At 44.9% G+C, this 24,004-nt stretch overlaps 1 protein-coding gene across 1 annotated transcript in view; it reads left to right on the top strand.

Moving 5' to 3' along the window:
* The window catches only part of Rab3b (RAB3B, member RAS oncogene family), a 60,906-nt gene that overhangs the window by 19,947 nt on the left and 16,955 nt on the right, over positions 1–24,004 (top strand). The window lies entirely within an intron of this gene.

The raw sequence follows: 24,004 nt of genomic DNA, 5'->3' as shown, positions 1-24,004 counted from the left end.
TTTAGAGAGACAAGATGGGGCTTAGCCTGGCCATAGTAAATTGGAGGGCAGTGGTGGCACAAGCCTTTAATCCCAGAGCCCAGCAGGCAGAGGCAAGTGAATCTCTGATTTCAAGGCCAGCCTGGTCTATAGCTGGAGTTCTAAGATAGCCAGGGCTACAGAGAAAAACCATGTCTCGAAAAACAAATAAATAAACAAAGGAACAAACATTCATATTACATTGGGTCCAGCTGTTGATAACCAAGTAGCTATACAGAGTAAGCCCTGAATTAGGGAGTCAGAGGTTTAAGACAGAGGTACTGGCTGCAGATACAAAGTAACAAATCCTTTGCACATAGACAGTATTGGAAACTTTGAAACTCAAGTGAGCCTGGATCCTGCCCAATAAATAAACAAACAAGCAAAAAACAGGCAGATAGATAGACAGATAAGATAAGATAGAGAAGTGTTTAAAACTATGAGACTGATGAAGGTCAACAGGGGAGTGAGGTAGAAGCTCAGAAGTTGGACATGGTGATGCTTGCCTGTAATCCCAGCACTCAGGTGAAGGCAGGAAGATCAATTCAAGGTCATCCTCAGCTACATGATATATTTTATGACAGCTTGAGCTATATGCGATCCTGTCATAAAAACCATAAGAATAACAATAATGCTGAGATGATGAAGAATTCTCAAGGGAGACTGAAAAATCAATCAAACAAACAAACAAACAAACAAAAAACAACCCAGCAGTGCCCTGGCAGCCAAGTAAAGATAGTTTTACAGGGGGAAGGAAATACAAATTGTTTGGAATATGGGTGAAGGGTTATATATATATGAGGGCAGAGGACCAAACGCTGGATTTAGAAACATGAAGGATATTGGTAGCCTCCATACAAGCAGTTCTGGTAGTTGGGGTGAAAACCTGGTAAAACTGGGAGAAGAGAAATGGAAGGAGAAGAAACAAAGACCTAGATGGAAAGAAAATGCCTGGAACCTTATCCTTGAGCTGCTGAGAAGGGATGGGTTTAGGAGCAGAGGGTGCATTCTTGCTGGGGGCACACACTGTGTCCATGACAACCAGGGAGACAGCAGAGGGCTTGGGCACAGGTGCAGTTGAGGATTACATGTGCCGGTAAAGGTTCTTTTCATTAAAGAGGAAGCAAGCAGGTCATCAGATCTGAGAGTCGGGGTAGGAGAGAGAGATTAGAGATCTGAAGAGAGAGAGAATACCATCTAAGGAAGTGGGAGGGTGAACGGGCTGGACGAGGGAGGTATCATTGGCATTAAGGTTTTGCCATTAGCATTAAGGCTTCACTTGAAATTAACGATAGTGTTGGCATTCACATATTCACAAATCTGAAGCACACTTGCGTTTTCCCCCCAGACGTGTCTTTGTTCCGTGGATACAGGCACAGAACAGGCAAGGAGTTGGTTTTGAGGGAAAAACATGGTTTTGCTGAGTATGGTAAGCCAGCAAAAGGCCCACAGGGCCAGGGCCAGGAATATGAGAGAGAAGTCATTATTAAAACTGACCTCAGGTTCAAGCCAGACATAGAGGAAGGAAGGAAGGACAGAGGGTGGGGACAGTGAAGGGAGATGGTAGGGGATAAAGGTGGTTGAAATGGAACTGAGGAGTGGGCAGGAAAGGTCCTAGTGGTTTTAGGGTAGGAGGTTTAAAATGCCTGTTATTAGCCGGGCGTGGTGGCGCACACCTTTAATCCCAGCACTCGGGAGGCAGAGGCAGGCGGATTTCTGAGTTCAAGGCCAGCCTGGTCTACAGAGTGAGTTCCAGGACAGCCAGGGCTATACAGAGAAACCCTGTCTCGAAAAACCAAAAAAAAAAAAAAAAAAAAAATGCCTGTTATTAATGATAAGGCACCGGCATGACTGAGTGGCTGAGGTAGGCTGAGAAAGCAGCGGCATTGAAGTTCTAGAGAATGAGAGTCCAAGATGTTGGATCGCTCATCCTGGTGAATTCCAACCACGCAGAATGATGTGAACCTGTAGCTGTTTGCTGACCGACAGAGGTATCAGTGGGAGGCATAACTCATAGTCCGCGATTCAAAGCTGGGTGTCTTGATCAGGGTTTTCCTGCTGTGAACAGACACCACGGCCAAGGCAACTCTTATAAGGATAATATTTAATTGGGTCTGGCTTACAGGTTCAGAGGTTCAGTCCATTATCATCAAGGCATGGCAGCATCCAGGTAGGCGTGGTGCCAGAGGAGCTGAGAATTCAATATCTTGTTCCTTAGAAACAGAAGGCTTGCTTCTAGGCAGCTAGGATGAGGGCCTTAAAGCCCACACCCACAGTGACCCACTTCTTCCAACAAGAGCACACCTACTTCAACAAGGCCACACCTCCAAATAGTGCCACTCCCGGGCCAAACATTCAAACCACTGCACTGGGATTGTGCTGTTTTGGGAAGGAGGGAAGCAGAATGATCTGGAAGCAGGAGAGAGAGGCAACATCTATTCTGATGTAGCCAGGAAAGGGGACATGAGAAAGGAAGCAATCAACAATATGGAGGCTTTGAGGGAAGGTATGTCCTTAGAGAGAGCTGGTTCCAATGGCATCAAGGAGGCTGAATTTAGATGAGGTTGTTGACAAAAAGAGACAGTGAGGAGATATGGCTAGAATAAAGGATTTTAAGAGTCTATTCTGAGCTGTGTGGGAGATAAGGTGATAAGGGGTGGCCTGGGACCATTGGGCTTTTTGCCATGACTGACAGACAGACAAATAAAAGGCCAAACAAAACCAATTATAATGCAGACAGACATCCCAGGACGGACAGTGGTTGTGTGTGAGCTCTGGGAGGGTTTATTCTCTCTTGCTCAGAAGCTCAAAGCCCTAGAGACAGTAGAAGTGTTCTCCTTGTTCTAAAGGCCTGCCGGTCTCTCTTCATGCAATACATCCATAATTGTTGTGGCAATACACAGCAGATGCTGTTTATGTAAAATACCCTCACCTGAAGATGGGGGTCAGTGAAGCTTTCCACAAGACGGCCGTGGGCTGACTATTGGCACTTTGCCAGCCCTGTGCTCAGTGTCTAGCAGCACAGTTCATCCTTGGTCCCGGGAGGCAGCGGCTGTGATTGCCTGAGTCAATGGGGGCCTACAGGAGGGGGCTGCTTTTTTGAGTTCACAAAAAGTAATAGCAAGTCTCAGAGTCCAGATTTGAACCCATGTATGTCTGATTTCAAAAGCTGGGCAGTGATGGAGGTGGTAGCAACATGCTTTTAATCTTAGGAGGCAGAGGCTTGCAAGTCTCTGAGTTCAAGGCCAGCCTGGTCTACAGAGTGAGCTCCAGGACAATCAGGGATACACAAAGAAACCCTGTCTCGAAAAGCAACAACAACAAAATTGTATACCATGTTAAATTCTCTGTCTTGTTGTTTTATTGCTTTACAGATTACAGGGAAGGGCTTTGGGAGTTGAGGGGAACCCCAAAAAGCCAGCCGCAGTATTGTGTGTCTGTAATCAGCATTCCTACGGAGAGATGGGAGGGGGAGACAGGAGAATCAATAGAAGCTCATGGCCAGCTAGCTGGGAGGGCAAAGCAGAAATCAGTCGGAAAGCAAGACCAACACAAAGCTGTCTTTGTCCCTGTTCCATTGCTGGGAAGAGACCACATGACCAAGGCAGCTCTTATAAAATAAAACATTTAATTGAGGCTTGCTTATAGTTTTAGAGAGTTAGTCCATTATCACCACAGCGGGGAGCAGACAGGCATGCACTGGAGCATGAGAGCAGCTCACATCTGATCAACAATACAAGTTTCAGGCAGAGAAAGAGACAGAGACAAAGAGACAGAGAGGCAGGGGAGAGACAGAGAGACAGAGACACAGGTTGGGCCTAGCTTGGGCTTTTGACGAGCCCATTCCCAGTGACACACCTTCTCCAACAAGGCCACAGGTTTCAATCATTCCCAAACAAGTGACCAAGCACTCAAACAAGCAAGCCGACGGGGTCCATTCTTATTCAGATCACTACAGAAGCTGTTCTCTGACCTCCACACACATGCCTGGGCTACATTAGCTTGTAATCACACACACAAGCACACGCACACATTTATGTATATGTTTATGCACATGTACACATGCACAGTCACATGTGTGCACGCACATACACTTCTTTTTTTAAAGCTAAGGGCTTTAGTGAAGCACTCGGTAAATGATGAAAATATCAAGAATTATGTTTACTGAGTGTAGAGAGACTGCTCAACATCTAGTAGTGCTCACTGCTCTTGAAGAGGCCCTGAGTTCAGTTCCCAGCACCCACATCAGGCAGCTCACATTAGCATTTAATTCTAGCTCTTAGGGGATCCCTGGATCTGTGGACACCTGCACTCACATGTGCACATAGTTAAAAATAAAATCAATTTTGAAAGAATTCTAGGGGGGAGGGCATAGGGGACTTTTGGAATAGCATTTGAAATGTAAATGAAGAAAATATCTAATAAAAAAATTTTAAAATAAGATAAAAAAAAGAAAACTTGAAAAAGAAAAAGAAAGAATTCTATTTATTCTGTAGCCACTGTCTACTTGCAGGAGCTTTTCCTGCCTTCCCCCCCCCCCCCCCCCCCGTATAATCTCGTGCATCATGCACAGGAAAGATAAAGAAACAGAAGGGAGTTCACCAAATTACACAGAAATTAATAAATGACACAGCTGCGGTTCAAAGTTAGAGCTGTCTATTCCCAAATCCTGTGGTCTTTTCACACCCAACTCTTTTCATTGTGTAGTGAGACCTCAGGGACCTCACAGGAGACTGAGAGACACTGCCATGGCTAAATTATGGAACCTCTAAGAAAATGCTCCCAGGAGAGGGCACACTGCCCATCCCATCTTCCCATCTGTTAGCTTTTCAGCTCCCCTGTCTACTAGCCTCCCGTGCTCCTATAACGTCACAGGTGACTCTAGTGCACACCACTGGCTGAGCAACCCTGGTGTGTAGATATATATTAATCCTTAGCACTTGATACAGTAGCCTTAAGACAGTGGTTCTTGTGCTGGGTGTGGTGGCACATGCCTTTAGTCCCAGCAGTCCGGAGGCGGATTTCTGCGTTCGAGGCCAGCCTGGTCAGAGGAACTCTGTCTCGAAAAACCAAAAAAAAAAAAAAAAAAAAAAAAAAGACAGTGGCTCTCAACCCTCCTAATGCTGTGACCCTTTAATACAGTTCCTCATGTTGTGGTGACTGCACCCCCAACCATAAAATTATTTTCATTGCTACCTCATAACTGTAATTTTGCTACTGTTATGAATTGCAATGTAAATATCTGATTTGTAGGATACCTGATAAGATACACCTGTGAAAGGGTAATTCAACCCCCACAGGGTTTGCAATCCACATGTTGAGAAATGCTACGCTAAGAAATTGCTGAATGTTTGGCGTAAGATGAGCAAGAGAAGGAGCTCAGTTAGTTGAACTGTCCAATATAAGACAGCTGTCAAATTATGAGAGCCGTCTAAACAGAACGGACAGCTGGCACCCGCAGTGTCTGAAGTTTAGTTACTTCAGCCATAAGAAAGGACAGATACTAATGGCAACTTCTTAGCATTAGTAAAGGCCAGATGAGATGCTACAGGGTGAGGCCGTCTGTAACAGGTGCTCAGTAATCATGCACAAAGTTACACAGTGAGGGAAGAAGTGGAATTAGGGTTGACTGCTCTGTCGTGCTGTGTGATGTGCTAGGTCTTAGGTGGGCACTGTCACTTTTAAGATCTCAAGCCCTGGGTTTGACAAGGTAGAGTCGTCTGCAGGGAAATTTCTGGTTTCTTTAACATCTCGGTTGTGTCACGTGATGTTTTTCTGGAAGCTGTCTTGTGAAAGCACATGTGATGTTTTGTTGAAAACAGACACTTGAGAGGTTGAGTGATGGTTACAAAGAATATAAATGGAACCCCACAAACAGTGAGAGGACACTCTTGCATTTTTACGCCTTGCAATGCTTCATTTCTTCTTCTCTGGTCTACGTTGGTCTTCTTTTCCTAGAGAGAAATGTGCCAAAGAACTTCTTCTCATGGTATTCTGGCTGATTCTGGCCACTTCGGTGGAGCCTTGCGGTTTCTGCTGGATCTTTCTGCCACTATTGATTCATGTTTGGTGTTTCCTATTGAACTGGACTGCTGGTATCCTGAGAATGGAGAGTGTAATCGAAGGAGCTACTTCTAAACAGGCTCACCCTTGTCTGTTCTGTGGGATGTGTCCCCATCTGCAGGCAGGTTCCTGCCTGGGGTATGAGGAATGTTAATTAGCCTCTCCTTTCTGGAGGGGCAGGGCAAGTGTTCCATGACCTTCCCAAAGTTCCTGAGCTGACCTTTTCAACAGAGGCCAGATGAGGGCATCAGATCCTCTGAAACTGTAGTTTCACGTGGGTGCTAGGGAATTGAACCCAGGTGCTCTTAACCACTGAGCCATCTCCCCAGCCCCCAAACTGACAGTTTTCAATAGGGTTCTAAGCTTCCAGATTCTTTTGCTAGCCTTGGGAGGGAAGAAATAGGAAAAAAAGGGAGAACTTGTGAATAGAGAAAGAAGCCCTGAGATGCTTCTGAAGATACCTTCTGCTCAGGCTGCCGTGAGGTGCCGATTTTTTTCATAAGAAGAGAAAGATGGTCCTCTTTGGATAGAGCTCTCCCTCACCAGTGTGTTGCTGCATCAAGTGATTAAGCTCAAAGCCTGGCATGGAAATTAACCACCAGCAGAGGCTTAATTAGCCTTTGAATTTTCTTCTAGCCGAAGTATGTTCTGCAGTTTCTAGCCTGGTGCTCTTCTGCTCATCTCTCTGTGTACTTCTTAGCGCCTCCCGCCTCCCGCCCCTGAGGAATCTGAGGCTTGCTGGCTCCAGAGGAAAGAGCAGCAGATTGAGGGCAAACTGTAAGTTGAATGAACATGACTCATGTTTATACAGAGCTCGTCAGCTGCCAGAGCATTGTCACAACACCCCTTTTACCCTCCCGTCAGTGCCCAGAGAAGAATATTATTGACAGCACTATTTTGCAGTTAAGTCTAGCTCTCAGGGAGCCAAATAACTGGCTCAAGGTCACATGCTAGGAAGTGGCAGAGCCAGGGGAGGGGGATTGGGGAGGTGGGGGGGGGGGGTTGAACTTAAATACACTTGATCCTAAATTCCTAGCCTTTCTGCTGCCCCTCATGGCACCTTCATGGTGCTTACAGTGTTTCATCGAAACACTGTAAGTGGGGACTGGGGAGGTGGCCCAGTGTGTGAACTACTTTGCTGAACACCTTGGTAATTCATAGAGCAGATACAGCAGAGAATTAGGAAGACTGTCAGGTCAGACCCCCTGGTTAGGGTCTTTCTTTACCTGCTGTGTGACCTCAGGCAAGGTATTTAACCTCAGCCTCATCCGTACTACGAGTATGAAAAAGGAACCTCTCAGGAACCTCTCAGGAAGTTATAGGAATTAGTACTTGCCTGCCCCACCCTTCTGTAACTCGCTGCCCTCAGCCGCGACTGCTGCCTGTGGTTATTGGAGAGAAATGGAATCCTAGAGGAAGAAGTGGGCAAGCTGAATTCTGAATGACAAGCAGGAGTTGGTTTAGGAGGGCTGGGGCTATAGCTGCTCCAGGCAAAGGAAACAGAAACTTTTCAGAATAGGTTGTTGAGGCCGGGCCTGGTTGCCCGAGCCTTTAATGCTAGTCAGTACTCAGCAGACAGATGCAGGAAAATGCAGGTGGCAAAAAAGTAGGAAAAAGAAATTGGAGAGGGGTGCCATGATCCTTGGGTCCCAAAGTTAGAAAGCCAGGTATAACTTAAGTAGCTTGGAACTGGGGAAGGCAGTATAACACAGGTCAAACCCTGAGTCCCTGCATTTGTCAACTTGTAACATTGGTGAGTACTCTTTTAGACTGCTCAACTCAAAGTCTCTTTATGAGGGTTGTTGCAGCAATAATACCCGGAAATTACCTGCCATAGATCCTGATGCTATGGACTCAATGCATGTTGACAATTATTATTTGATTGTAACAATCACTATGGCCTGACTAGGATACATTATAATGTATATTACAATGTAATTCCTTGGAGCCAGAAGCAGCTCTAATATTTACCATTCAGCCTAATATGCCTATTTTAAAGATCGAGAATCCGAAGTCCAGGGAAGACAGTGTTGATTTCAATGCAGATGAGCAGTGATTAGGTCATACCCAGTCTCCTGGACCCAGCCTGCACTGTGGATTCCTAGCTCTTCTCAGGCTGCCTCTGACAGGTTGTTCTGCCCTCTTTAGATGGATGTCTCCCTCCCCCTGTAGATAAGTTTCAAGGCTTTTGCTTCCTGGAGCTGAGTGTTGATCCTATTTTTAGACTTCTCTGGCACCTGTATGCAAATTATTCTCAAGGGATTTGTCTACTATGGTGACTCTGGCCAACTCCCCAAAGAAAGCAGCAATGAGACCAGAGGGAAGGCACAGCTCAGAGTAGGCTGGAGATCTTAGACTCTTGATTTTTCTTTCTAGTTAGGTCCCAAAGGTCCTGGGGAGCTCATTTGCATCTCTCATCTGCTGTGTATACACAACTCCTTGTGGAAATGAGTTCTGTAGGGTTCCTGGGTCAGACCTCAAGCTGTGGGGTTGGCTTTGGAATATCATTGCAGAGGCTGTCAGTCATGGCGCTGGGGTGGGGGTTGGGGGCCGGTGATCATTGCTTTCAAGAAGATGGGAGTAAGGTGAAAGATTTGAGGCGGAGGATGACAGGGACTGATGGGATGACAAGGGATGGGGGAAGGGCTCAAATGCTTCCCCCACAAGACTGTGTCCCCCTGGTCCTTGATCTAAGCAGCAGCATTTCAGTTACAACCTCGTTAGCTAGCACACGGTTACCAAATGTCCTCTAGGTGACAGCCCCGTGTTGGGCATCACCAAATGCCTCCTGTGTCCTGATCTTCTCAGGACAACTTCCTAGGGCCTTGGCCTGGTGTTTAGAGCTCAGAGCTCCAGCTTCAGCATCACCTGCCCCTCCTTCCCCATCTTTAAGTCATATGCTTCAGAGAACATAAGACGCTAGCAGTTGTAAGATATATCCCCATATCACAGTGCTTAAATGTGGGAAAATGAGCATCTAAAAATCCATGAAATTGTGTTTTATAACCCCATAAACATGGAACTGCTTGTAACAAGCCCAGACGCTGTGCTATTTCAAGCCTACCTATTCTTGTTTCCTTTTTTAGCTGTTGATGGTGGAAAAATTCAAACATATATTCAGGTAGGGAGAATAAATAGTACATGTGCCCACCCACCATCCAGCCATGACAATTAGTAGCTCACGGCTGTCCCTCCACATTTTTCTCCAGGTTCTTTCTCTCTGGATGCCCACAAATAACAGTAGCAACTGCCAGTACTTGCTAGGGATTTTTTTTTTTTTGTACTTGTAAAAGTAGTATATGCTCATTAAAAATATTTTGAGGACTGGAGAGAGGGGTCCATGTACTTGTCATGCAAATGTGAAGACCCAAGTTCAAATCCTCAGAGCTCATGTGAAAACCAGACATGTCCTTTACATGCATGTAAAACAGTATGGCTGTTTGTAATTCCCATGCTCTTACTGGAAGATAGGAGCTAGAGACAGGAGAATCTCTGGAAACTCAAGGGCCAGCTAGCCTGGAGTATACTGTGGAAAAACAGCAAAGGGATCCTTTGCCAAGCAAGGTGAAGCTAAGGACTCACATCCAAGATTGCCTCCTGACCTCCAAGTATGTACTGTGGCACACCTATGCCCACAGTCACACACAGACATGCACACACGTGCACACACGCGTGTATGCATTATGTACATACAAAATGTTTTAAAATTATGGCTAACCATAAAAAATTATTGATACTTATTGCATCTTTATTTATTTATTTATTTTATAAGGAAGAGACGCACCTGTGCCATGGCACACGTGTGGAGGACAGAAGACAACCTGCAGACGTTGATTTTCTTCTTCTGCCATGTGGGTTCCTGGGACTGAAGTCAGGGTTGTTAGACTTGGTGGCAAGCTCCTTTTCCTGCTAAGCCATCTCCTGGCCTTTTAGTAGTATTTTGATTGACTTCTGTATCCTTCCTATGGATTTTTAACATAGTTGAGGTCATATGTACTTTTCTTTGATTTGATATTATATCATAAGCATAGCTAATATTAATAGAAAGTCCTAATGAATATTCATTTAATAATTTCATTATGTTTTATGGGACGGATGTACCATAGTCATTCATTAACTCACCATTCAGCACTATTTGTTGCTCTTCCCCCATGCACAACACTCTGAACAAGTCAAGGAATGGAGCCCACCCTCTGGCCCTGGAATCTTAGTGTCTGCTCATCTTTGATCATTTTAACTACTTTCCAACTAGGAGCTGTTGGGAATCCTGTTCCATCCTGATCGCGCATGCTTCATGCGAAACCTTTTCTACATTTACTTCCTCCAGTGAGACCCTCAGTAAGGACATTCCTATTTTACTTTTCCTTTGGGGACAGCTAATATTATCTTATTTTTAGTTTAGTGTATATGATAGAGTAAAACAGCCAAACATCCTCATCTCAAACTGCACTTCTCTGATTGCTTATTGAACACGTGCCATCTCTTGATTAACCATTTCCTTTCTGCAGTCGTCTGTGTGACGGGGATTGCTATTTTTATCACCTGTAATTTCTCAGCACCAGACCTGACTTTCTTCATTTCCTTGTACTTGCTATGACCTCAGGAGATGTTAAGTGTAATCTTGTTCCCGGTTTAACTTTTTCCTCCTGGGCCCCCTTTACTCCCAGAGTCTTCCTGTCTTGAAGGGGAGTTGGGTGACTCATGCAGAGGATGCAGCAGGTGGCACATCAAGTGGATTCCTCAGAGAGACTTCTGAGAATGCCGGGAATGATGCTGGTGTCAATTTGGAGGCAAAGGAGTAGAGAGGAAATGCAGGCCTTGAAGCTAAATTTGTCCATGCGAAACTCTGGGAGTTGCATATTGGGTGATGGTTTATTCAACGCGCATCTCTAGAATCCGTGCTTTGTGCCCAGATATCTGTGAGTGCTCATCAGGACTTCTTTGATGAAGAAGCTACAAATGAAGCAGAAGATTATGAGGAGTCAATCAACCATGTACCTGCCAGAAGGGCTCAGACTCAGTGGGGATACACAGCTGACAGTCGGAAATTTCCATCTGTAACTGGAAAGTGAGGGACTGGGGAAGAATAAGGGGCCAGGATAGGAGAGATACAGAGCTGGCACAGGGGAGATAGAAGGGAAGGACCCTCAACTTATCTGTCTATCACAGGAACCAAGCAGAGGGGGTTTGGTAAGAATGAGGGCGGATTTTGAAACTAGCTCCTGAAGGGCTTCCCAGAATGGATAGATACCCTCGAACCTGAACTTCAAAGCCTACACAGGATCTTACTTGTTCACAGAGACCAGGGAAGTGCTTTCTAATGCTCAGTCCTGGGTTCCAGCGAGCCCTTTCCTTCCCTCTGCCCTCAAGAATGTAGCCATTACTACCTGCACGTCCTTAGAATTCAACGCCCTTGCCTGTAATTCAGTAGTGACGAGGGGCTGTGGTGCTCGAAAGAACACTGACTTTGGAGTCTATTCTAGATTGCTGGGATAAACACCATGACCAAATGCAACTTGAGGGGAAAGAATTTATTTGTCTTACAGGTGCTCAGTCCATCACTGAGGGAAACCAAGGCAGGAAGTGAAGCAGGGGAGGAACCTGGAGGCAGGAACTGAAGCAGAGATCATGGAAGAGTGCTGCTAACTGGCCTGCTCCCCATGGCTTGTTTTGCTTGCTTTCCTATATAACCCAGAACCACCTGTCCAGGGGTGGAGCTGACCACAGTGAGCTGGGTGCTCACACATCAGTTATCAATTGAGAAAAGTCCCTCACAGGCTTGCACACAGGCCAATCTGATGGAGGCAATTCTTCAACTGAGGTTTCCTCTTCCAAGGTAAATTTGGTTTGTGTCAAGTTGACAAAAACCAACCAGCACAGAGTCGGGACATTTGACTATGAGTACCAGCCAAAACAAAGTACTTCCATGGGGCTGAAACACTGGGTCAAGATTGAAGAGCCCTGGCTGCTCTTCCAGAGGACCTGGCTTCAGTTAACTACCCACATGGTAGCTAACAACCATCTCTAAGTTCAGTCCCAAGGAATCTGATGGCATCCTCCAGTCTATGAGGGCACGGAAGGCACATGGTGCACAGATAGACCTTCCAACACTTAAACACATAAAATAAAAATAAAACCTCAAAAAATTACTTAGTAGCTATGAGGACCTGAGAAAGTTACCAAATGTCTGTGTCTCAGTTTATCTGCATAATAAAGAGCCTGATGGTTTGATAGGTATGGCTCCCATAGCCTCTTGTGTTTGAATGCTTGGCCTTTAGGGAGTGGCACTATTAAGAGCTGTGGCCTTGTTGAGGGGAAGTGTGGCACTGTGGAGGTGGGCTGAAACTATGCCCTGTGTGGAAGATAGTTTCCTCCTGGCTGTCATCAAATCAAGATGTAAAATCGATAGAGAAGAAAGAGGGACAGAGGGACAAAGGGAGAGAGAAGCTCTGGTGGGTGGCACAGGTACACAGCAGGGCAGAATACTCGGGGTGGGGGGGGAGCCCCAGAGGTATGCTCTTCCTAGCTCTGTAAGATCCAGTTTTTGCACTGCTTGGTCTGCCTCTTTCCTGCCTCTGTCAGCAACACTAAAGAGACCAGATGGAGGAGATGGCATGTATGATGTCACACACTCTCTCAAATGACTTCTAAATTAGTTCTCTTAATTCAGTACCTAGCCAGCCCCTGAAGCTCACTCACTAGCATTCTTATTGAATGCCTACTATGTGCCATGTGCTATAGTTAAGGGCCTAGGGTTTACTATATTTGATTTGACCTCAAGGTGGCCATAGCCTGAGACAGAAGACAGATGAACAAACCAGCAACTCCAGTAAATATAATATGCAGTGAGTGATAGGGCACCAAACTGAAGGTGGGCAGGGAACAAAGTCTCTGTCTGATTCTGTCTCTCTCTCTCTCTCTCTGTCTCTCTGTCTTTCTGTCTCTCTCTGTCTGTCTCTGTCTTCATCTCTCTCTCTCTCTCTCTCTCTCTCTCTCTCTCTCTCTCTCTGTGTGTGTGTGTATAAAACTTGATGACAGATTCAGAGAAAACATTTTTTTCCAAGACAGAGTTTCCCTATGTAGCCCTGGCTGTTCTAAAACTTGCTTTGTAAACCAGGCTGGCCCCAAATACACAGAGAGCCACCTGCTTCTGCCTCCTGAGTGCTGGAGTTAAAGGTGTATGCCACCAACCCCCAGCATCAGAGAAAACTTTTGCAGAAAGTCGTATGTGAAGGAAAGGAGCTTGGAGCTGGAGATATAGCTTAGTAGGAGAGCACTTGGCTAGCATACATGTGGCCTTGGGTTCAAACCCCGGTACCCCAACACAAAAAAAGAAAAGAGAGACAGAAAGAGGAGAGGAATGGATTAGGCAAAGATCAGCAAAAGTCCAGGGCTATGGAGTGTACACAGTAACCATGCAAAACTGGAGCTCACTGTTCTGTCAAGGAATGGGATGGCAGGAACTAGAAGGTGAAGTCTGAGCTAGATTGTAAAGGGCCTGTATCCTCTGAGAAGCTGTGGGCTTTCAGAATCCAGGAAAGGTCTTACACACAGAGAAAGGCAATGAGAACTGAATTTTAGAATTTCGTCTGGCACTCATGAGTGCCACCCAGAATGTTGTGGGCATCTAATAAACCCCTCCTTCCAACAGCGTTTGTCAGAACACTTCAACCCCATGTGCAGGGGCTGGGCCAGACACTGGAGATACAACAGTAAGCAAAACCAGACATCCTGTTCTTATGGCACTTGCAGCTTGGCAGGGAAGACAGACACTAATCACATAATTATACAAATAAATATGAAATTACAGCAGGGATGAGTGCTACAAATGAGGTACGTGTGGTCCCAAGAAAACATGTCCCTGGAGCATCTGATTGGCTGGGGTGGTCAGGACGGCTCCTCTACTGAGCTGAGCAAGCTCTGAAGGAAAAGTGTGACCCTCGCAGTACTGGGAAGGCTCCAGTTGCATGCAGAGGCCTTCCCTGGCCTCTCTTGCTTCAGAATCCAAATTCAATACAGGCTGATCTTCCATAGCAAAACAATACTGTAGACTCAGTAAGCACTGCTTAGCTGTCTTGTTACAAAACAAACTCTCCAGCAAAGAGTTGAAATTGAAAAGGAGAAAATAAGCCCCTTTGACTCTTTAGATATTTGAAAATAGATGTACAATTCCCCTTAGGGTCAAACTACACTCAGTGGGCTTCAAGTTCCCATCATGGTTCCGGTCACTCTGTTCACTGTCAAGGTCCTGCCTCAGGTGATTGGAAGGTCATTGATGTTGTCTTGTGAAGAGAACACTGTTGTCTTAGAGACTCATGACCTGGTATTACTTAAGTCTCTGTAATAGTGTCAATTGTCAACTGGACAGAATCTAAAATCACCTAGGAGACAGGCCTCTGGCTGTGTCATTGACTTAGGGGCTTATCTTGGCTGTGTTCATGGAAATGGGAAGACCCGCCCACTGTGAGTGGCAGCTTTCCCTGGCTGTGATCCTGGACTATATCAATGGAGTAAGAGAGCTGAGTAGAGAGAGTATGATGTGACCAGCTGCTTCAGCCTCCTGCTGCCTTGACTGCTCTGCCATGGTGGAGCATCTCTTGAGCTGTGATCTAGAACAGTAGCTTGAACCCCTGAGCAGTGATCTAGAATGGGAGTCTGAACCTCTGAGTGGTGATCTAGAATAAACTCTTTCATAAAATTGCTTTTATCAGAGTGTTTTATAACAGCAGGAAAAAATGACCTAAAACAATCTATTTTCACAATTGCCCATCTTCTGCTGATTTAAGCTTCAGCCATCCCGATAGAGTTGGGGCTCTCATCCTGAGGGTCAAACAATCCTTTCATGGGGACTGCCTAAGACCAAGTTATGCTTATACATAAATGCTTACATTACAACTCATAACAGTAGCAAAAAAGTAGCAACGAAGATAATTTTATGGCTGGGAAGACACAACAATGGGAAGAACTGTCGCAGCATTAGGAAGGCTGAGAACCGCTGCTCTAGGGGATGGAGATATTGATCATGTTCTCACAGGGATGTTGTAGCTGAGATCGTAGAGGAACATCCTACTTACTTGAAGAGTTAAACAAACACGAGGATCTAAACATTTGGAGGCATGCCACATGAGTGGAGCATGCATTTGTTCTGTGTCTCCAGAGGACAGTTATGCAACTCCGCTTCAGCTCAGCAAACAGAGGAGGTGATCTAGTGGTCAGAAATGTCCATCAGTGGAATGTCCTGAGAGGTGGTGCAGACCAGCATCGGGAATACTCAGTGTAAGTGTGTTGGTACAGTTAATATATTTGAGTGACAGTGTAGATTAAATAACTTTGAAATTTCTTTTTAAACTTTAGAATCTAACAATCTGAGCATCATGCTGAGGGGAAACACTGAGAGGGCACATGTGGCATAAGGGAGCGTGGACAGAAACGTGGAGCACAGATGTGGCTTGTGATGGTGACATAAGCAATCAGCAGGCCATGCAGACTGTGTTGGAGCAAATGCTGGACACATGATTTCACTCAAGTTTTGTAGGTGATTTCTAACCTTGAGCTCAGGAAGATAGATGTGTGGGCCACTGGAGAGTCTCAATAAACCCAGAAAGGGGCCTCATGAGAGCACCTGACACGTGGAAGTGTTCCCTTGACATCGTCCGTGTGTCTGCCTTGCACGCTGACAGGGGTTCTGGGGGCCAGGGCAGCAGCTTGCCCACTCTGGTGTCTGCTCTCAGGCATAATGCGTAGCTCACAGAATGCTCACAGAATGTCCGTTGCCTCAAAGTGGCTTGATTGTTCTTGATGACACGGTCTCCTTCCTCCAGTAGCCAGTGAGTCATTCGTCTTTCTTTCTGCTCCTTCCTGTCTCGTTTTTTGGTTCTATTTCTGACTCTCATCACTGGAAACGAAATCAGTGTTTGTCAGTGTGATTTTTAAAAATAAAAGATGGGGATTTAAGAGTGTTTCTCTGTGCGACTTTCCGTTTAGCACTGAATGGTGAGAACAGGCTGCTGGCTACTTGTTCCCAACCTGTGTGTCTTTATGGAAATCACAACGACATGACCAGTATGAGTAGCGGCTGCCACGAGCTTTTCTGAGCACCCTACATGTGTCCTGTGCTCTGCCGGGCTCTATATACATTGTCTCTAATCCTTCCAGTCACTGTAGTTTGTCCCATTACCATCACTTTCCAGATGAGGAAACTGACTTGTAGATTTAGTCATTATTTATTATGTTTTTATTTTGCATGTATGAATGTACAAAATACCCATGTATTTACATGCACCATGTGTGCGTCTTGTGCATGAGGAGGTCAGAAGGAGGCATTGGATTTCGTAGAATTGGCGTTATAGATGGCTGCGAACCACCCTGTGGGTGCTGGGAACTGAACCTGGGTCCTCTGGAAAGAAACAAGTGCTCTCAAACGGCTGGCTCTATTTCTCTCTCTAGATTAAACAGATGAAGAAAGTAAAGGCTAGTTATTTATAGAAATGATTTAAAAGTTAAATAACAATGACAAATACTCATCTACTCAGTTGTCTATTATGGGCCAGACATTTTATTTAATTACCAAAGCCCTATTCCATATGTGAGGAACTAAGTCTCCAAGAAATGAAATCATCAATCTATCCACAATCACACGGCTGATGGATGGCTGAGCTGGGAGTCAGACCAAGGTCTGTCATCCTCTCTTTCACACTGAGACTCTGGCTGGAGTCAGCCTTGATAATTTCGAATGAGAGGGAAGTGACATAGGCCATGAGACGTGTCCATGAGGGCCAGACAGATCTGGGGGACTGGGGAAGTGCTGAATGAATGAATGAATGAATGAACAGTGTTTAGTTTGTACCAGGAACTGTTCCTAGAACTTTTTTTTTTTCTTTTGAAAAAAGATCTTGTGCAACCCAGGTTTGCCTTAGACTCGTTCTGACCTTGAACTTCCGGTCCTCCTGCTTCTACGTCCCAAGTGCTGGGATTACACGGGTCACCCTCCCCACGCTGGCTGTGCAGTGCTGAAGAGTAAACTCAGGGCTGCAGACAGTCTAGCCACTAACGGACATCTGTGGTCCTTTTGTGGGTAACTCTCTTAATCTTCATTTTTAAAAAAGTCCCATGAATTAGGTATTGTTATCATTCCTGTTTTACAGAGGAAGAAGCTAAGGCCAAGTTTGCCCAAGGAGAGGACTACAAAAGAGTATGATGCCAGGAGACAGCAATCCCTGGAAGATGTTTCAGGGGCTATCTCATGCTCACATACTAAACTGGAGAGTAGACTGGAAGACGTTGCAGGGGCTACCTCATGCTCACATACTAAACTGGAGGCCAGAGCTCTAATTCTAAACTCTTAGTGCTAAGGGATGATGGCTCAGTTGACAGTGTTTGCCTGGCATGCAGAAAGCCCTGGGTTATACCAGGAACTGCATAAAACAGAACATAGTGGCTCATACCTGAACCCCAGCTCTCAGAAGGTAGAGGCAGGAGGATCAAAAGTTCAAAGTCACCTTCAGGTACACTGCAAAATTGAAATCACTTTGGGCTACATGAGACGCCACTGTCCCAAAACAAATAAGCATCAAAACCCCATGCTTGCCAGGCGGTGGTGGCACGTGCCTTTAATCCCAGCACTTGGGAGGCAGAGGCAGGCAGATTTCTGAGTTCAAGGCCAGCCTGGTCTACAGAGTGAGTTCCAGGACAGCCAGGGCTACACAGAGAAACCCTGTCTCAAAAAAAAAAAAAAAAAAAAAACCAAAACAATACAAAACAAAACAAAACAAAACAAAACAAAAACAATCAACAAACCCATGCTTTTAAAAAAAATAATTATTTATTTTTATTTTATGTATATGAGTGTTTTGCATGTATGTTTGTGAACTACATGTGTGCCTCAGAGGCTGATGAGGGAGGAGTTGGATGCCCTGGCACCAGAGTCATGGACAATCTTAAACTGGGAACTGAACCGGGATCCTCTGCAATAACAGCAAGTGCTGTTCACTTCTGAGCCATGTGTCCAGTCCTGCCCCCATGCTTTTTGTTTAAAGAGCAGAAGTTGGGTACTCTCCCATGTCTGTAGCCCTGTGTTAGGCTCTGGGAATACAGAAATGGAGCAGACTCCATGTCTAAGCTCATCTATGACTACATAATAGGATTTCCAATTAGTTGAACATCAATCAACTGGATCATAAGAGTTAGGGCATAGGACTGGGCCAAGACATGAAACTAAACACTTTTACAGATATAATTTAGGGGCAGTGCAGGAGCCCAGAGCTTGTTGGATCCCTGGCTCGGGAAGAATGGCTTTATTCTAATCCTATAAGACTGAACTCAGGGACTGAATTTGAGACCACTGGGACCCTTGTAGCATTGACTCAAAACAGGAAACAGAAGCAAAAGCGAGGGAGAAGCTGATCAAATATTGAAACAGTGTTCATTAGGTATGCATACACAGAGGTGGGTGGAGAGGAAAAGAGGGGAGGAGAGGGAAAAGGGGAACAGAGGGTGAGAGGAACGGAGACAGACAGACCGACAGACAGAGGCTCACAGAGAGAAACAGGGGCTTTATGTAGACATGGCACATAGCAATTTTCCCCTCACTAGTACCCAGGTTTCTAGGGTTAGGTTTATACACACTCACTCATTGTCCATGCTGCTACTCAGGCACTTGTGAGCTTGAGGAGTGTGTGCTTGTCAGACTGGGATGAGCAGGAAGATGCTCAAAGGCTGCTCAGCGAACAGGAAAGTGTAGAGAAGATACACATGCTAATGTCAGCCTTTGTTTCATTAACCCAGGCTGTATAAGTCTGGGCCAGACAGGAGTGGCTAAGAGCATGGGGGGACTCAGTCCTGGCAGGACAGCTGTTATCCTTCCTCTTCCTCCTCCTTTTCCTCCTCTTCTTCCTCCTCCTCCTCCTCTTGTTCCACTCCCTTCTTCCTTTAAGACAGGATCTTGTGATGTAATCAAGACTGACCTTGAACTCATTATGTGTGCAATACAAGCTGGACTTGGACTCCTAATCCTCCTGCCTCAGCCTCCACGTGTTGAGATTACAGGCATGCTTGCATCCTTCATTTTTCATATCTTTGCATCTGATTTGTCACTATATCTTGTAATTTCATTTTTTATTTTTTAGATTTTTAAATTTTACTTTATTTTTTATTTGTATGGGCATTTTGCCTGCATGTATGTCTGTGTGTACCGAGTGTGTGTTGAGGCCAGAAGATGGCATCTAATTACATGGAACTGGAATTATAGATGGCTGGGACCTGTCATGTTGTGGTGCTGGGAATTGAACTTAGGTCTCTAAGAGTAGCCAGTGCTCTTAACTGCTGATCCAATGCTCTAGCCCTTAGTCATTTCTTTTTTTTTTTTTTTTTTGAGACAGGGTGTCTCTGTAACGCCCTGGCTGTCCTGGAACTCACTCTGTAGACCAGGTTGGCCTCAAACTCAGAAATCTACCAGTCATTTCATTTTAAAATAGCTTTATCAGATCTTATCTGAGCCACTACAAAAATCTTCTAGCCAATCCTTGTGCCACACCATTGATCTAATTATGTCTCCTGCCTTAAAACACTGTCCCACAAGATAAAGCCTCGACCCCATGATACAACATACAGAGTTCTTTCGAGCTTTATTACCTACTCATTTTCCATTCCCACCATTCTTTAAATCCCTGAGTACTCAGGGGCAAAAACTCTTCCACAGCTGGGAAGATGACTCTGTGGGTTAAAGTTCTTGTTATGTAGGCCTGACCACCCCAGTTCCATCTCCAGAACCTGCAGTTGGAAGGAGACAACCAACTCAAACAAAATTGTCCTCTGAACCCATGCAAATGCCCCTCCCCATCACATACAGTAGGTAGGAAGATAGATAGATGGATAGATGGATAGATCGATCGATCGATCGATCGATCGATCGATCGATCGATAGATAGATAGATAGATAGATAGATAGAATAAAGATTAAAAACCCTCTGTTGCTCACGACTCCTTCACTTCCCAGCTGGGAAAGCCTCCTTAGAGAAGGCCCCGGTGCTCTCCCCATGCTCCTCTTTAAGTGCAGCTCCTGGGCTTACTGCATACACCACCTATGGGAATCTCATTCTGTTTACTATAGAGTTCTTGTTCTTCTGAGTATCTGATAGGATTGTCTTTCTTTCCCCTTTGAAAGTTGTGTCCGGATAGCTGATCTGCTTCACCTAGTGAAACGGGGAAAACAGAAACGCAAAGAACCCTCCCCCACGGGCTATGATTCTGCTCTATCTTTCTATCTGCTCTGTAGGTCTTTATTCCAAACAAAGGAAGACACAAAGCAGAGCACCAGCCATGATGGGTACATGCTGATGGTGGGAAAACCCAACCACACTGTGTTCAAGCTGCTAAGGTTTAGGGATCCCTTGTTACTGAAGGGCCCAGCCTACCCAGATAAAAAGATCTCTGCTTTCTGACAGCCCCTGTAACTTCCCCAACGCTGTTTCTCCCTCTGCTGAACTCAGGTTACCTCTCCTCTGTGCCGCTTCTGTGGATTGGTCTCCTATTGTTAATTACTAGTTCAGTGATAAGTCTTAGCCTCTCTCGGAAGCTCTATGGAAGCTTCCTGGAAGCAGGGATGGGGTTTACTCTTTTTTTTTTTTTTTTTTTTTACATCGCACACAGTATGGTTTGTGGCTATGTGAATATATATTATATAGGTGTAAGGTCATATAGACTTGACTTGGATCTCAGTTCTAATGCTTATTAGACAATCTCTCCAAACCATCGTTTTCTCATCTGTCAATCTAGAGGACCAACATGTATTCCACAAGGCCTTAAGTGTCTAGGTACTTGGTGCGGTAGTGTCACCTTAGAACTCAGACCACTCTTATTGTTCGTGTTCATCATCGTCATAGACGGTACTCTTAAGTGCTTGTAGATAAAGCAGTCTTTCATTGACGGAGGTGTTGTGGCATGTGCCCTGGACTTAATAGTCCTGGACTCAAGGCTATTCTTTGTCACCACTGTTATCACTTTGGGAAAGTCACTCACCTTCGCTGTATTTTGTAACTACGGCTTTTCCTTCTGACCACTTTGTTTCCAGAAACAATGACTCTGAAACTTCACACACACACACACACACACACACACACACACACCATATATATATATATATATATATATATATATATATATATATATGCTCTGTCTTTACACACATCAGACACCAGAAGAGGGAATCATATCCTATTACAGATAGTTGTAAGGCACCATGTGAGTGCTGGGATTTGAACTCAGGACCTCTGGAAGAGCAATCAATGCCTTTTAACTGCTGATCCATCTCTCCAGTCCCTCAGAGACTTCTCATATATGAGTAAATGCCTAGGCCAAAAGATAGAGCTCTATTCCCAGACTAGTTCATATCTCAATAATTCCATTACTCTATTCTAAGTTCTACTATGCGGCTTGTTACCTGGTCCTTGGCTTCATGTGACAACTTCCTCTGGGTCTGGGTCTAAATCTTCTTCCAGAGCCTGACTCTTTTTCAGAATCCTCTCTCTCTCTCTCTCTCTCTCTCTCTCTCTCTCTCTCTCTCTCTCTCTCTCTCTCTCTCCAGGTGTTCCACCTTCTATTTCCTGCTTAAGCTAATAAGCCAACAGCATTTTATTGACAGATGATACTTCCATATATTGCACAAGAGATTCTCTCTTTACGTTGTATTTAAAATTGTATTGTTATTTGTTGTTATATTACATTATTATTATATTACATTCATTGTGAGCTGTGTACACATGCACACCGCAGGGGGAGTGTACAGGCCAAGGACAATGTCTTGGTTCTTCTCTTCTGACATGTGGGTTCTTGGGATCTAACTCTGGTTGTCAGACTTGGCAGTGGGCACCTTTACCTGCTAAGTCATCTCACCTGACCTGGAAATTATTACTGAAAATAAGAAGAAAGAAATTGTTTTGGTTATAAAGAAAAGTGAAACTATGAAATTTGTAGTAAATGAATAAAACTGGAAAACATTATATTAAGAAAGGTAACTCAAGGCCAGAAAAAAATAATGCATGTATTCTCTTATATATGGATCCTACCTGCTAATTGTTATGTATATAAATTTAAGTGGGGATGTATAATAAGGCCTATAAACTACACAGAGGCTTGTGAGAAGAGGAAGAGAGGTTCTTGGGGTGAGGGTAGAACACATGTGAAACAATGGTAGAAGTGGGAGCTCTGGGCAGATCTCTGTGTTAAATGCAGAGAGAGTGACAAAGAGATGCAGAAGAGGAGAGGATCAACTTAAACTAAGGATGGGTGAGAATGCCAGAAGGAAAACTGATAACAGATAAGCGAAGAAATAATTTAATCAAGGGGCTGGAGGGGTGGCTCAGCAGTTAAGGGCACTGGATGTCTCTGCCTCTGCCTCTGCCTTCCAGAGGACCTGTGTCTGATTCTCAGCACTTACATGGCAAAGCTAACAACTGTAACTCCAGTCCCAGAGATGCAGCACTTTCTTCTAGCCTCAGGCGCCCTTTTCTGGCCTCCACAAGCACCAGGCATACACAGGGTGCATAGATATACATTCAGGCAAAACACTCATATCCATATCCATATTTAAAACAAATTAAAAGTTTATAAAAATTAAATTAAAAAATTTAAAGAGTTTAAACATAAGTATGCTACATAATGAATAAAGCTGTTCCCAGAAACTACAAGTTTATTAAATGAAAATCTTGTAGCAGGGCCAGAGAATCCTTTCCCTGCGAGTAGTTAGTCAGGAAGACCTTTAAGTTCCCCAAAACAAGCCGGGCGGTGGTGGCGCACGCCTTTAATCCCAGCAGTCGGGAGGCAGAGGCAGGTGGATTTCTGAGTTCGAGGCCAGCCTGGTCTATAAAGTGAGTTCCAGGACAGCCACGGCTATACAGAGAAACCCTATCTCAAAAAACAAAACAAAACAAGTTCCCCAAAACAATGGCATTTGCCATTGGTCACTCATGAGAATCAGACCCTGTTGTTCACTTCATGCCTTGCTCACAAGACTTAAAGATCAAGTTGGAACCAAGAGGGAAGTTTCTTTCCTGACAGCTGGCTCTCATGTCAGAGTGCCTGGGTGAGAATTACCATCAAGTGCGGATCTGTGCTCAGCACCATCCACCAGCTTTCCTAAAGAAGTTTCCCCTGGTGCAATGGTAGCAAGCCAGTCACAGGGGTAACCTCTTTGGTCAGATTGGAGCCTCACTTCGCAGGAGGGAGTCCATATTTGATTCTGCAAGCCTGGTTAAAAGCCTGTAGCCAGTGATGTCCTAGGCCCTAGTGCTATTTTGCAAATGGACAATTTGTGTCTACCATATTGCTGCCCAAGTATTTATGTTCATACCCATAGATTACTGCCACCGTCAGCTTTGGCCAGAGAAGCTTTTTTTTGCAATGAGTACTGGGAACTGCAAAGACTTGTAACTGGCAAACGGGCTGAGATTCAGGAACTGTTGAACGGGACCTGTGTATCGAGGAAGGGGCAGACTGAGGCAGAATGCTGTCTTTGGAATATGACGTTGTTTTTAATTAATTAACTTTAATTTAATAATGAATTCATTAATGTGTGAGCACGAGTATGCTCTCTTCTCTCTCACTCACGCTTGGCACATGTGTGGAGGTCAGGGATCAACTTGCATGCATCCTTTCTTTCTACCATGTGGGTCCAGATAACAGCTCCGGTCATCTGCATCAATGATGAGTGGCCCTAGCTACTGAGCCACGTCATCAACCCTGCTGCTGCACTTCTGATCTCACATGAGCTGAGATTAACTGAGGAAGATTTGTGAACGATTGGGTCTGTCAACATCTTCTCAAATGGGGAAGAAGAGCCCTTAAGCTTTCCCTGACCAGGACCTATGGAGAGATCATTCATTCTCTCTCTCTCTCTTTCTCCCTCTCCCTCTCTCTCTCTGTGCATGTG

This window comes from Mus caroli, unplaced genomic scaffold (assembly GCF_978045245.1).
Source record: "Mus caroli unplaced genomic scaffold, Mus_caroli_1 scaffold_6, whole genome shotgun sequence".
NCBI lineage: Eukaryota > Metazoa > Chordata > Mammalia > Rodentia > Muridae > Mus > Mus caroli.
This window is presented reverse-complemented; position numbering and strand designations above follow the sequence as displayed.